The following is a 16,329-nucleotide window of genomic DNA, read 5'->3' as shown; positions in this document are numbered from 1 at the left end:
AACCAAGCATCTCCACCCAGCCCTGTACAGCAACTGGCTGTTCGCTTGGATCAGCAAGAGGCTGCGCAGAGCCAAGTGATTCATTGTCTGCAAGATCTGTCTTCCCGGCTGGATAAGCTACAGACCACTCTCAGTGGCCCTGAGCCTGTCAGAGAACTTCCAAGTCCAGTTCATCCTCCTGTAATGGCTGCTGCACCTCGCCTTCATCTGTCTGTCCCCACCAAGTATGATGGGAACCCCAAGACCTGTCGAGGTTTTCTCAATCAGTGTGAGATTCACTTCGAGCTGCAACCCAGCAACTTCCCTACTGAAAGGGTCAAGATCGCCTACATCATCTCCCTCCTGTGTGGAGCAGCGTTAGAATGGGCGTCTCCCTTATGGGAAAGATCTGATGCCATCCTGTCCAATTACAAGGACTTTGTGTCAACATTCCGGCGTATCTTCGATGAGCCTGGGCGATCAGCATCTGCCTCCACTGAACTCCTCCGTCTCAGACAGGGATCCCGCTCCGTCGGGCAATATCTGGTCCGCAAGTGGGGGTTACCCACTGAAAGTCTTTCCAAGACTGTCTTCCTTACTGCTGTGGATGGCAGTAGGATTCCTGATGCGACAGTCTCCCGCAGAACTTTGCCACTTACAGTAAAAGTGGGAGTCCTGCACACTGAACTTTTGTCCTTCCTGGTTTTACCATGAGCCACTCATGCTCTGGTTCTGGGTTTACCCTGGCTCCGTCTTCACAATCCTCGTCTTGATTGGAAGACATCGGAAATCCTTTCCTGGGATCCTTCCTGCTCCGGTACCTGTCTCCAAAAGGTACTCCCAGCTCGTCATTCTTCAGCCGATGCAGCAGACCTTCCGCCTCTTCCCTACCAAGAGTACTCAGATGTATTCAGCAAGTCTGGCGCTGATGTCCTACCTCCTCACAGACCGTGGGATTGCCCTATCGACCTTATCCCAGGCAAAGAACCACCCAGAGGTAGAACTTATCCTCTCTCTCTTCCAGAGACTCAAGCCATGACCAATTACATCAAGGAAAATCTGGCAAAGGGATTCATCCGTCCTTCGACTTCCCCTGCTGGCGCAGGGTTCTTCTTCGTAAAGAAGAAGGATGGAGGCCTACGTCCCTGCATTGATTATCGCGGCCTCAATGACATTACAGTTAAGAACCGATATCCGTTGCCCCTCATCACCGAGCTGTTTGACCGTGTCAGCGGTGCAACCATCTTCACGAAACTCGACCTGAGGGGTGCATATAATCTCATCCGCATACGAGAGGGCGACGAGTGGAAGACGGCGTTTAATACCCGAGATGGCCACTATGAGTACCTCGTCATGCCCTTCGGGCTCAGCAATGTCCCAGCCGTGTTCCAGCACTATGTCAATGAGATTTTTCAGGACATTCTGTATCGTCATGTAGTTGTATATCTCGATGACCTTTTAATCTACGCCAATAACATCACAGAACATCGTTATTGGGTCAAAGAGGTTCTGTCCCGGCTGCGAGCAAATCATCTCTACTGTAAACTGGAGAAGTGTGTCTTCGAGGTGAAGTCTATACCCTTCCTAGGGTACATTGTCTCCGGTTCTGGTCTTCAAATGGACCCAGGAAAACTGCAGGCCATCCAAGATTGGCCAATTCCCTCTTCGCTGAAAGGTATTCAACGTTTCCTGGGTTTTGCCAATTATTACAGAAAATTCATTCGTAATTTCTCGTCTATTGTGGCTCCCATCACTGCCTTAACGAAAAAGGGGTCTAATCCAGCGAAGTGGCCGGCAGAAGCCATCGAAGCCTTCCATCTGTTGAAACAGAGGTTCACTTCCGCTCCTGTTTTAAGACAACCTGATACCACCTTGCCCTTTATTCTCGAGGTTGATGCCTCCTCCGTGGGTGTTGGGGCAGTCCTCTCGCAGAAAGCGCCCGATGGTCGTCTTCATCCCTGTGGGTTCTACTCCCGTAAGTTCCTGCCTGCAGAGCGTAACTATGCCATCGGTGACCCAAGAGCTCCTCGCCATCAAGTTGGCATTAGAAGAATGGAGATATCTTCTAGAGGGCGCTGTTCATGAGATCACAATTATCACAGACCATAAGAATCTTCTGTATCTCAAGTCTGCTCAATGTTTAAATCCCCGTCAAGCCAGATGGACACTTTTCTTTTCCAGGTTCCGTTTCAAGCTGTCGTTCTGTCCAGGGACACAAAACCAAAAAGCTGATGCCCTTTCCCGCTCATGGGAGCAAGAAAGTGAGTCTAAGTCCACACATCAACATTTCATTATTGATCCAGTGGCCTTCTCCGCAACGAGAGTTTCAAATCTCACGCCCCCTACAGGGAAAAGATATGTAAAGCCAGCTCTAAGAAAGAAGTTGCTCTGTTGGGCGCATTCTTCAAAATTCGCTGGCCATGCAGGCATTCAGAAAACTTACGAGTTTATCACCAGGTCCTACTGGTGGCCGTCCCTCAAACAGGATGTACAGGACTTTGTTTCCTCTTGTGCTAAATGTGCTCAGCACAAGACCAGTCGTCAGTCTCCTCCTGGGCAATTGAGGCCACTGTCAGTGCCACATCGTCCTTGGACGCATATCTCTATGGACTTTGTAACTGATCTTCCAGAGTCTGACAAGTTCACCACCATCTGGGTGATTGTTGACCGGTTCACCAAGATGGCTCACTTCGTTCCCCTCACCGGTCTTCCGTCAGCTTCCAAGCTGTCCCAGCTCTTCATCAAAGAGATATTCAAGCTTCATGGGCTGCCTCTTGAAATCATCTCCGATAGAGGAGTCCAATTCGTAGCCAAGTTCTGGCGAAGCCTGTGCTCCTTGCTTCAAATCAAGTTAAAGTTTTCCACAGCCTACCACCCTCAAACCAATGGCCAAACGGAGAGGGTGAATCAGGACCTTGAAGCATTTCTCCGCACATATGTCTCTTCTTCCCAAGATGACTGGGCTCAACTCCTTCCATGGGCAGAGTTCTGTCATAATAACCAATATCATTCTTCATCAAATGTCACTCCATTCCTTGCCAATTATGGGTTTCATCCTCAAGTTCCTGACTTCACTCTGCAACCTGTGTCCTCTGTTCCAGCGGTCGACACGACCATCCGGCAATTCGTCAAATCCTGGAAGCTCATTCGTTCTTCACTTCTGAAGGCTTCAAGCAGGTACAAAAAATTTGCCGACAGGAAACGCAGAGCTGTGCCAGCCCTCCGTCCAGGAGATTGTGTCTGGTTGTCAACCAAGAATCTTCGATTGAGAGTGCCATCGATGAAGTTCGCTCCCCGATATATTGGTCCTTTCCCAGTTGAGCGAGTCGTCAATCCAGTAGCTTACAAGCTCAAGTTGCCGCCCTATTTGAAAGTGCCAGCTACATTCCACATTTCGCTGCTCAAGCCGCTGGTTCTGAATAGCTTTCATTCCAAGCTTTCCAAGGCTCCTAAGGTTTGCACCCAGCGTGGAACAGAATATGAGGTCAGTAAAATCTTGGACTCTCGCATCCGATATGGTCGTCTGCAATATCTGATCGATTGGAAGGGCTACGGCCCCGAAGAGCGATCATGGACCAATGCCATCGATGTCCATGCTCCCAGACTCATCCGGGCGTTCCACTCCAAGTTTCCCCGCAAGCCTAAAAGGTGTCCTGGGGCCACCCTTAAAGGGGGGGGGGTGCTGTCACGATCCGAGCTGTCAGACAGACTTTCTTACCGGCTCCGCAGGTTCAGCTTGCGGTCCAGACGTCATCTCTGCCGGCCTCCTGTCTCCCAGTGACAGTCCCCAGTGCACGGCAATCCACCTGTCCGCCGCCATTGCTCCCAGTATCCAGCATGGTGTGCACAAACACACTTTCCCGCCATAGCAGACATGGGGGCTGCCATGTTCTTCCCAGTCACATGTCTGTGCTGTCCAATCCTGTTGGTTCTGATCTCCCTGTCATACTTCCTCGGCCAGTCCTGGCCACCCAGTGGGGATAAGTATGCTGGGAGCTCTCAGAACCATTGCTAGTGCTTCAGTTGTCTCCAGTGTATGGTCAGCTGTCCTTGTCTCCGTGCAAGTGTATTTCTATGCTGGTGTTGTCTTCCATGCTGCAGTGTGTTCCAGGTTGTTCCATCTCCTGTGAAGTCCAGGTTATTCCATCGCCTGTGATCCTACCTCTTCAGCCCAGCGACCAAGCCTAGCTCCGGGACTCTGGTCCTTCCGATGCTCCAGCATCATCCACCATCGATGTTTCATCGCTAGTCCGATATTCCGGATCTCCTGCTTCCGTCCGTCATTCCGGACCCACAGTCATCTCCCGTCCGTCATTCCGGACCCACAGTCTCCTTCCATATCCGATACCCGAATCCGATGTTCCCACATCATCATCGATATTCCGGATCTCCAAGCCAAGCTTCCGTCCGTCATTCCGGACCCACAGTCAAGCTCAAGTCTTCCGTCCGTCATTCCGGACCCACAGTCTTCACATCCGATGTTCCACCATCGATCCCACATCACATCACATCTGTAAAGTATTGCAATCTGCATGAACTCTGTTATTTCTCCTGCATACTTTACTGTCTGTTTATATTACAACCATCTGCAAATAAACTCCGGTTGTATTTTACCTCTGACTGCTTATTGGCTCTGGGTGCACTGTCGCGCACTCCATGCGCAAGGGTCCTCTCCAACCTCCCCGGTTCAGGTACCGGTCCAGGTCCCCACCAGAGGTCTCAGTCTTGTCGACTGAGTCCCCTGGTGTGACACGCATACATTATGTGCTAGCTCGCATCGCACGGCAAGCATGCAATGTGTGTGCGATGCAATCCGAAAGCAGTACAAAAAGTATATGCAGCACATACTTTTTGTACTGTGCGATGCGATGCCCGTGGGAGCGCACATCGCATCGCACGTTGCTATTGCAGTGTGTATGGCAACCTTTAGGAACATAACCCAGCCCATTATTTAAAAAATGGCTAAATTAAAAGAGAAAAAATCTACAATTATTAAAAAAAAATTATAAACATGTATAATAAAAGACTCACTGTTTTTTGCTGTTTAACTCTTGTGCAGTCCCTCCTCTTCTATCTGCGTAGGCAGGCGCTGAGGATGCCATTATACCCCTCTCGTGACTGAAGGGGAGAGAAGGAGGAGATGGAAGAAAAGGAGAGGAGGGGGCGGAGTGTTGAGGACTGGCAGTGGCACTTGCACAGCACACTGAGAAGGGAAGGAAGGGCGGCGCTGCTGCCTGTTCGTCATTTGTTTGACAGGTGCAGGTGTCAGGTGCAGGGAGCAATGGGTAGGGGGCAGATCCGGACATGACATGTCATCCAGGCATTCATAGACAGCGCTACATGCCTCAGCGCAAGTGTCCATGAGAAAGAGGGGGCAGGTTGCAGTAGGAGGACAGTGTGTGCACGATGCAGGGAGCAGCTGTTTATACTGCCGCCCGCCCGCTGTCAGAGGCGTGGAGGGGATAGGGGCAAGCTGCTTTTACAGAAGGAGTGTATGTGGATACACAGATTACATTCCCTTGCTCCGCATGGCTTAAATGAAGAATTTTCTCTTCATTGTTTTCTATGATCTGAACCTGATGGTGGCTTACTACAGGGGCAAACGCAGGATTTTCAGAAGGGGGTTTCCAGAGGGGCGGAGCAACGCACGGAGATGGACACTTAGGTGACCCAGTATATGCCGGGTCAGTTAAAGTATTATAGATATACCAAATGTATATAAATAATAATTATATATATATACATACATACATACATACATACAGGGGCATCAACAGCAGTGTAGACCCCTGGGCATAGCAATGTATTGGGGCACCTACCGATCCTCCAGCGGTAGGGGTGGGGGAGGCTTTGATGTCCCACGGGTGGTAGGGGGTATTATATCAACCGCTCAGCATGTAGGGCCTGGATCAGTAATTTCCACTTATTACCCCTTTACTGCACAGATGGTGGGAGATGGGGTGGGAGAAGGGGGCATTGGGCTGAATGAAGGGGCCCTGATCCATAAGGAGGGGTGTATAGTGGAGTGGGCTTATTATTTATAATTTTCTGGTGGGAGGACAGCTTGCTTGACTGCAGATATCTCCAGTTCCTAAAAATAGATTTCTTAGATTTTAATGGAATTAAAAACTAGAGAATCCCACCTACCAAATAGTATTGGGGACTAGGGGATCAGAGTTCAGGAGGCAGAGCAATCTACCAACGAGTATATAAAACTACATACCAGGTGTGTGGAACTGGAGCAGTAACCAGCTGCTGGAAGGCTGATATCTCTGGTTCTGGGAACAGTAGATACAAGCTACTAGTGTCCTTCAAAGTGGGAGAGTCCTAGCTTTTGGAATATATCCCCAGAAATACTCTAAATCAGACAGAACCTGAAATATCTGGCTGGGAAGAGCAATTAACAGGCTTGGATGGGGACCACTGCTTTGAAGTCAGATATCTCCGGTTCCCAAGGGCCGATTTTTAAAATTCTTGTACCCATGAAAAGAGGGGACCCTCAGCTTTCAGCCTAGGGCCCTTAGACTCCTGGGGGGGGTTTCTGGGTACTCAGAAACCCCCCCTGCGTTCGCTACTGTACTAATATGCATTCCCGTTTTCTAAAAATGTTTTCATTACTTCTTTATGTCTATCATGTACCGATCTCTCTGTCTACTCCCTGTTTGTTTGTCTTTGTCCGTTTGTTATGTCTTATATGTTTGTGTCATTAGGTCATGGGGAAAGCGCTGGCTATGGTCGATACTGTGCTATTTTTTCTCTTTAAACCGCTCTTATGCCCGCTCAGTGAATTAACACTTGCAATACGTAATTAGTTGGGCGTAGCGGTATTTGTTTATTGTTATCATAGCAGGTTGCCTTGGTTACGCTTCCGGAGCGTTGCATCTGCTGACGCATACTGGACGTCTGCCGGAATGACGTATCGGCAACTTTGGGCGGAAGTCGCGGCACTTCCGGCTTCCGGTCTCTGCCGTCTCCGCTTCTACTCGCGTTTTTGGACCAATCAGCGCTTCCCCCCCTCTGACTTAAATATCCACACAGATCTATCTGGTCTCTTGCACATGACTAAGGTGCTGTCCTAGCACCGAAACATCTGTCGTGCGATGACCGTTGGTGGAGGAGGACCGGTCTCTATCCCCTATGTCTCTTTATGACCGCGAAGTATACTATGCTTACACTGGACTCCTCTTTATGATTTTTTTTGTCACTCTGCACTTAAAAAATTAAAAAATGTTTTGATATTTTTTCAAAAAATCGGAAGTTGCTGGCTATCAGTTTTGTCTTTGCTACATTACTCCACATATCTGAGCCTGGCACTCAGTCCTTCCTTCAAGTTTGTGTGTGCGGTTTACCCATCCTCCATATATATATATGTGTGTGTGTGTGTGTGTGTGTGTATATATATATATATATATATATATATATATATATATATATATATATATATATATATATATATATATATATATTATTAATATACATTTGGTCTATCTATAATACTTTAACTGATCCGGCATATACTGGGTCACCTAAGTGTCCATCTTCGTGCTTTGCTCCGCCCCTCTGGAAACCCCCTTCTGAAAATCCTGCGTTTGCCCCTGAAGTACCGCTGGCACCCTCCTAGTCTGCAGAGTGGGGAGACGTTGGCAGTGTAGGTCAGCACTCCTACATTGCCGACACCATCTTCTCCCTCCAATTTCTGACACTGCCACCCTTGAACTGAGTATACGACTCTGAGGTCACAGACAGCAACCCTCCTATGCCAACACCCCATGTCACAGCAAGTGTACTATGGATGTATCCGACCCATACTGTATGCAACCTGCACTGTATCCAATACACTATATCCCGCACTGTATCCAAACTGTTCTATATGCGACTTGCACTGTTTCCAACCCACACTGTATCAGACTGACACTGCATCCGACCCAAACAATGTCCCTGATTCAGACCTGTCAGCAAGGCTGCAATTGTTACTGATGGATAAAATCATGCTGCACTGCAGATAGAGCAAATGTAACATGTACAGAGGTTAGATTTGGGGAAATCAGCCTGGCACTCTCTGTGTGGTGGTCGGCTGCCGTGGGTGCCCTCCGATGTAATATGTAGATGTTAGCGGCACACCATGAGTTAATTTGTTCAAAACATTATTTGTAGAATGGTGTCCGACGTTGCAGAGCCAGATAACCCCTTTTTCAAGGTGTGCATCAGTCGAAATTGTGTGAAAAAGGGCCATATCATAATAGTGTATGGGGGCCTTTAGAGCACAAGCCCTCATTGCAGCTTCTTATCCAGTAAGATCAGTTTAATAAGGTTCTGCTCGCTATTAAAACAATTCTGTTTAACTGACTGACACTCCTCTATATCTGCACTGGCATATCTGTAAAATAATCTTATATTTGAATATAAATTAAAAAGATATAAGAAACATACAGCGACACGTTTTTAATATCTTTTTTATCACTGCACCCTTTTCGATTTTACCTTCATATTTCACAAAACGGAGGGATTTAGAATGAAAAGGTATATTTTAACAAATAATAAATTTTTCTTGTGCACCAACTAAGAGACGTTGGGTGACATTCTATGGGATGAGATAATCTGACTTTTGCGAATTTTCTCGCAAAAACTTCCGAAATCGCATTTTTTTACATTTTCGCATATTTAATGAGGTCCGAAAATGTGAAAAATTGCGATTTTTGGCAACAAGTTGGACACACTGGAAATGCGATGGCTGCTTTTCGCAGCACATCGCATCCAGATGTTTTTACATGGAAAAGTATACAAATCGCATATTTAATGGTATGCGATTTGTATAAAGTGTGACTATAATTCGCCCAAAAATCAGACCAGGTTCTGATGGGCGAATTAGCCAGAAACCTGCACAGATCGCAATGTTCTGTGCAGGTTTCTGGTGAAAATAAATAAATAAACAGTTAAAAAAAAAAAAAACGAGCGCGGGGTCCCCCGCCCGAGCATAACCAGCCCCGGGCTCATTGAGCCGGTGCTGGTGACATAAAATCAGGGTCCCCGACAAATAGGGGTCCCCTTGATTTAATGAAACCAGCACCAGGCTCAAGGTCCGGCGCTGATTCCCAAAATACGGGGGACAAAATGACTAGGGGTCCCCCGTATTTTAAGAACCAGCACCGGACCCAACCAGCCAGCAGGGTAATGCCACAGCCGGGGGACACTTATTATATAAGGTCCCGTGGCTGGTCAGCATGGGCAGGGGTCCTGGGGAAGTGGGGACCCCCCCAATGAAGGGGTCCCCCCCCTCCAGGACTTACCAGCCCATGCTGAAAGTCTGGGGCTGTCCCCGATGCCCCTGGGCGGTGGGCATCGGGCTGATGAAAAGTGTAAAAAAAAAGAATAAAAACTATTGTCTTATACTGTAGAACTATGAGTCCCAGCAAGCCTACCCCGCATGCTGGGACTTGGAGAACCACAAGTCCCAGCATGCGGGGCATTAAAGGGCCCGCTGGCACTTGTAGTTCTACAGTACAAAAAATAGTTAAAAACACACTGACACCCTGTAAAATAAAAGTTTAATACACACATAACACACACATACTGATCCTTACCTACCTTGAGCCCGTAGGTCGGTCCCTGGATCCTGGGTCCGGGGCTCCAGAGCAGAAGAGTCCGGTTCCAGGGCCTTGGTCCTGGTTCCGGGGCTTGTCCTGGGGTTCCGGGGCTGTTCCGGGGTCCAGGATCCGATGAAGTCCACAGGGGTACCTGAGGAAGGAAATCCTACTCACCTGGTCCCCGGCGACGACATCGGCATCCTCTCCGGCAGACGCGCTGCTCCCGGCTGCTGTGGTACCCGCTCTCGGACTGAAGAGGCGCAGAGATGTTCATCTTCCGCGCCTCTTCTCAGAATGATTCCATTGGCCGGCTAGCGGCCAATCAGGAGCCGGAACCGGACTCTTCTGCCCTGGAGCCCGGACCCAGGGACCGACCTACGGGCTCAAGGTAGGTAAGTATCAGTATGTGTGTGTTATGTGTGTATTAAACTTTTATTTTACAGGGTGTCAGTGTGTTTTTGTTAACTATTTTTTGTACTGTAGAACTACAAGTGCCAGCGGGCCCTTTAATGCCCCGCATGCTGGGACTTGTGGTTCTCCAAGTCCCAGCATGCGGGGTAGGCTTGCTGGGACTCATAGTTCGCCAGTAGAAAACAATAGTTTATCTTCTTTTTTTTACACAATCCATCAGCCCGATGCCTACCGCCCAGGGGCATCGGGGACAGCCCCGTACTTTCAGCATGGGCTGGTAAGTCCTGGAGGGGGGGGACCCCTTCATTGGGGGGGTCCCCACTTCCCCAGGACCCCTGCCCATGCTGACCAGCCACGGGGATAATGCTTTGGCCGCGGGACCTTATATAATAAGTGTCCCCCGGCTGTGGCATTACCCTGCTGGCTGGTTGGGTCCGGTGCTGGTTCTTAAAATACGGGGGACCCCTAGTCATTTTGTCCCCCGTATTTTGGGAACCAGCGCCGGACCTTGAGCCTGGTGCTGGTTTCATTAAATCAAGGGGACCCCTATTTGTCGGGGACCCTGATTTTATGTCACCAGCACCGGCTCAATGAGTCCGGGGCTGGTTATGCTCTGGCGGGGGACCCCGCGCTCGATTTTTTTTTTTTACTTTGCGCTTCCCTGCAAAAGTGCGATTTTCAGACATGAAAATCGCACATTTGCAGGACTAAAGACATCGCACCACCTTGCACCTATTCGCACTATTTGGCCCGTTTTTCGCATCTCATTAAATATGCGAAAAACTGCCCAATCTTGCGATTTGAAAAAGGGCGAAGTTTTGCGATAAAAAAAAGCGAATTTATCTCATCCCATAGAATGTCACCCAATGGGCCTTATTCACTAGACTGCGAATTCGCAGCATGGCCGATTGTCAAGCATCTGCACATGCATCTGGGTCGCAATGCACGTGTGTGAAGCCTGCAAGCAAAGGAATCCTGATACTTCTTTCCTTCGCTAGCCATTCGCAAGGTGATTGACAGTAAGCTGGTGTCTGGTGTTGTCAATGGGCCGTGTAGTGGAAGTGCTAACGCAGGTGTGCCCAAGTTTTAGGGAACGGTGTGTGATATCAGTTCTGGCCTTGATTAGGCTGCTTTCATCGCAGGCGCAGAGTAAGTCCTGAGCTATGCGATGGCTGTGAACGGTGGTGCCCAGTGTAAAATTATTTGATGGGGAACAGCTAGTAAATGGATTTGCAGCAGTAAAACTGATCTAGCACTATTTGCACACGTGCGAAGGGCAGTACAATACTTAGACAGGGAGGAGGCTAACTATTCGCAAGGGGATGCTAATTCACTTCCATGCAATCAGGTGGAAATCAGGCCCAATCTTTTGCTACTTTAATTTACAGCAGCAAGATATAAGCAGTTGTAGTGCAATAAATATCTATTTGGTGTCCATAGTGAGTGTAACTGTATTGTAACTGTGAACAATTCTTTTTAATAACTAACTTTTGTTATCGCTTGTTGTACCTGGTTACTGTGCTTTCATTGTATTCCCTACTTAAAGGAGAGGCTTACCATGTCACCTTATACGCGTGACCTTTTGTTTAAAGATTATTGTGTTTGACTGATCTTGGACTCTGTGTCTGAGAAAATGACTTACCTACAAGTGCTTCAAGAAGAGAACTTCGATAAGAAGAGAGGTAATGAGTGCATTACAAAAGCAATACAGCCGAAAAACAAATATTGTATACAGGGATGCTCTACAGTAACATGAACTTCATTAAATACAAAATACATGCAGAGAAAGTTGCAGGTAAAGGCCAATATCTATATATTAACATCATAAGGATGGCTTTTGTGAGTGACTTAAAATACAAAATTAAAGCTTTTGGTCCATAGTTTTTCAGAATTATATTGGCATTGTAATCAGTTGCTTCTTTTTGGGAGTTATGTGGCAAATAGTCTGACTGCTATTTACAATGCATCACCATTGTGCTCTGGAAAATCACCTTCTAGACATTGTGGAAACTGTGACAGTTATTTGCACCCACCCATTAAGCAGGGATTTTCAAAAGGGGTAAAATGTTCCATCCAGCAAAACTTTGCTCATCTGAAACTGGACACATTAGCTAGCGTATACAGTACATTTCATATTGAAGTAAATTTTATATTTCAACAAACATTTTTATTGTTGTTGTTTTTTTGTCAGAGACCATTTTGGGAGTACAAAAAACACATAACATGGGAATAATAAAATCTGCAAATGAATGATTTATATCCCGTGATTGGAAACTCCAATCCCGGGATTAGACTGCGCATGCGCAGTCTAATGCCGGGCAGCGTCTGAGCACTTGCTCAGATGCTGCCCGGCTTCTCTCATTTCCGGCAGTGCAGCACTGCGCAGCGTGACAAGGTCGTACTGCGCAGCGTGACGAGGTCGCACTGCGCAGGGCACAGGCATGGCCATCGTTGCCATTGCCATCGATGGCAATTCGGCAACTGGCCATCAATAGTGCTAAACTATGCAATGGATGGCCATCGATATTTTTACATATCGATGGTCATCCATTGTGTTTGATTGGCCTGTGGGCCAATCAAAACACAGGGGAAGGGCTTCGAGGGTGTCAGGGGCGGAGCTATGCTCAGTTGTTTTGCTGTTCCATCGATGGCAAAAGTATTCAACATCGGCCATGAACCATTAATGATTTTGAATCATTGATAGTTGATGGCCATCCCTACACATCCGTCCACCCAGCCTTCCCGGCCACCATGCTGTATGAGCCCGGCAACCCAGCAGGACTCCCACTCGCCCACTCAGCGAACCCGGCCTCCCAATCAGCCCGGCCGCCCACTCAGCAACCTGGCCCCTAAATGTAAGCGGCTTGGGGGCATATCATACATCTGCGCAGGTATATGTAACCAATATCTCTGAATTCTATTATCATGTAGTGTTCAAGATTGGTTGCTAAAACTATTCAGTGTGCCGGGGGAACCAATGTCTTGTTACTTACTAAGTATTAACCCCTCCCTTGCATGCACCTGAAAAGTTTTACTGAACTAATTTGAGCATCTACCACTATCTGTATGTATGTTGTGAGAGGCAGAGAGGAGCCTGTATTAGGCGGAGATGTAGGTCCTGATATGCCACATGGAGTAGTCTAGGGTTGCTCCAAGGTAGGTAGCTCTTAGTTCAGATATACCAAGTAAGGAGCCATTATCATGTGGCTCCTTGCTGACTAATTGTAAACCCAATTTAGGGTAACAGTGGTGTGGGGTGCGGTGCTCCTGGACTGGATGGGCTGGGTGGCTTTAGTGCGGCATGCCCTTACATTCTATTAACACTTTTCCCTCACTAACACTCTCTCTCTCTTATTTTAATTACATTTCATTTATCTTTCTCTTTATGTATAGCTTCGGCTTCCTATCACTAATTATTAACACTTAGTATCTCACTGGCATGCTGCACTGGGCCTCCTAGCTTATGATAGTTTTTGGGGTGCCACACCCTGCACCTAGATATAGCGCTAGGGACCCCCAATATACAGAGAAGCCTTGACGCGGCTTGGGGGCATATCATACACCTGCGCAGGTATATGTAACCAATATCTCTGAATTCTATTATCATGTAGTGTTCAAGATTGGTTGCTAAAACTATTCAGTGTGCCGGGGGAACCAATGTCTTGTTACTTACTAAGTATTAACCCCTCCCTTGCATGCACCTGAAAAGTTTTACTGACCTAATTTGAGCATCTACCACTATCTGTATGTATTCTTGGAGAGGAGCCAAGTATGATGTAAGATCCCACTTGAAATGACAATCAGAGTGTGAATCATTGTCCTGCTATAAACAGACATAACAGCAAACACATACTAAGTTGTAATGGTCAGAATGTAGTGTAACCTCCACAACAGGCATATAACAGAATACTGACATAACCATTGGTTTATTCATTTTAAAACTAAGCATCTGAGATTATTCAGACCTTTAATATCCATACAACTATGTAGAGGGCAAATAGGTTTATAATGTCAGTGAAAATAGTAGCTATAGACTATGGCAATAGTAAGGCAGAGTAGACTAGTTACTGTTCTTCTAAATAAACAATAAGGCTTTAATGCTTTATAACTGCGGAAGTGCCACTATTTTATTTGGACATATTTATCAACTGTCACACCATTTCTGACTGCAAAGTAGTACCCATATGCTGCTATGGCATTGGAGCTTGGCCTCAGCAGCTAGTCAGATAGACCTAGCTGTCTCCCCAGCTAGATATCTCCCCGACACATCACACATACACAGTAGGCCACTGGTCTCTTGAAAAAAATATTGATCGCATCATCAATTTACTTTTAAACATTGTAGGGACCGGCTCCTAATCCAAGAAGGGGACGTTGTTAGCTTCCCAAGGATGAGATTCTGACACCAGTCGGACTGCCATGCTGGAATTCCAACAGCTGAAATCCTGAACGTAAGTATGCCAGGTTGGATCAGGTTACAACAATGGGATGGTTGACTACCAGTATCCTGTACCCACTCCCCAGAAAGGTACTTGGCCCAGAAAGTAGGTTATAAATAAAGACCATCAATCATCTCTTATTGCAGGAGAAAAAAATATATGACCCTAAGGGCTTTCTAGTAAAGCCACAATCTAGAACCTGGAAGGGGAAAAAACAGTCTAGCAAAACAATAAAAAAAGAGGGAATGGAGCAGCGCTGGGTTTCACTGAAGAAATAACTCATACACATGAAAAATTAACCATTTATTAAAAGCACATACAGTATATTTGAGCTCAAATTCAATCCAACTTTGGGAAACATTCAGGTCTCAATAGAGACTTCACCTTTATCTCATTTGAGATCTTACTCACTCTTAAAATAGAGAAATGCAGTATTGAATTTGTTTGAATAATCTTCTCATCTTATTTAACATTGTTTTTATGTTTGAGCTAAAATATATTTGCTTTTAATAAATTGTTAATTTTTCATGTGTATGAGTTATTCCTTCTCTGAAACCCAGCGCTGCTCCATCCCCTCTTTTTTTTATTGTTTTGATATTCTTTAGAGGGATTCACACTCCCCTCTGTAGCAGCAGCTAGGACAGCACCCACAGATATGGTATTGGTCTGTTTTTGAAAAAAACAGTCTATGCCTCATCAAGATGAAATTGCTTTCAGACCGCAAAACTGGCTTTGACCAGGTATTTTAAAATGTTTCTAAAAACGGGTCTGCCAGCTAAAACCCCTTTCAAACTGCATGTCTTTAAACGGTATTTCAGTGCAGTTTCTGTCCTTAAACGGTATTTCAATGCAGTTTTTGTTCCTTCACAACACTGAACCAGTTTTAATCCATAGAAAACAGTGGATGAAAAAAAAAAAACGGGTCTGAAACGGGTAGGACCCTGCTTTATTACTGTTTAGAAATACCAGTTCAATAGAACCGATAAATTCACTCTGCACCATTCAGACTGCACAAATTACCGTTTCAAAACGGTAAAAAAACTGCAAAATGACGGGTAAAAGGTGCGGTCTGAAAGGGGCATAAGAGGTGAAAATGCAATTTTTCTTGCATGCAGGGGGAAATACTGACTTCTTTCTTTATATACTGTAGCTTACAACTACTGGGCCGTTTATACGGCAGTTTAGCAAGCATATTTTTCTTTCCAACACTGACGTTACACATTGTATTATCATTTTCAACACCTTCTAGCTCGATTATCTCCAAATGATATAGTAAACCCCATAAGTTTTAAGCACAGCAAACATTACTTACTCCATCCCTGTAATAACCTATATCATTCACAAGTGTCCCTTTCTAGGCAGTTATGAGAAATTTAGAAGTAGGGTAATATTATTATTACCAAGGTCACATACACTAGCTGGTCATGTGCCTTATGCCTGGAACCTGTGGTATAGTAGGAGGAGTAGCTTTGCCAACACATGAGTAAATGTTATTTGTCTCACAGCAACCTACTAAAAGGACTCTGCTTAATAGCCTATTACAAGGCACAGTCAAGACTTTTATTGTGTGTATGGCTCATTTTTCTTGTTAGACAATAACTTTGACAATAGCACCTGTCTTTTGTATTAATGGTGTAGATCAATAATGCCTTGGTGTACACGTGTGGAATATAGAAGCACTGGATCTTAGTGCCCGTACACAGTGGGCGGTCCCAACTGCCGCTGATATCGGCGGTAGCAGGACCCACCATCGGCAAGTGCATACACACATGCCGATTCTGGGAGGCGACAAGCAATGGCGGGGCATTCTGCAGCACTGCCCTCATTAACAATCCGCTCCCTTCTCTGTACATGCATAGACAGGGGAGGGAGTCATTATTGCATCGGCCGTCAGGTACAGCATACATGCTAGGTGA

This window comes from Crinia signifera, chromosome 2 (genome assembly GCF_055691185.1).
Source record: "Crinia signifera chromosome 2, ASM5569118v1, whole genome shotgun sequence".
NCBI lineage: Eukaryota > Metazoa > Chordata > Amphibia > Anura > Myobatrachidae > Crinia > Crinia signifera.
The sequence above is the reverse complement of the archived record's forward strand: the minus strand, read 5'-3'. Positions refer to the sequence as shown.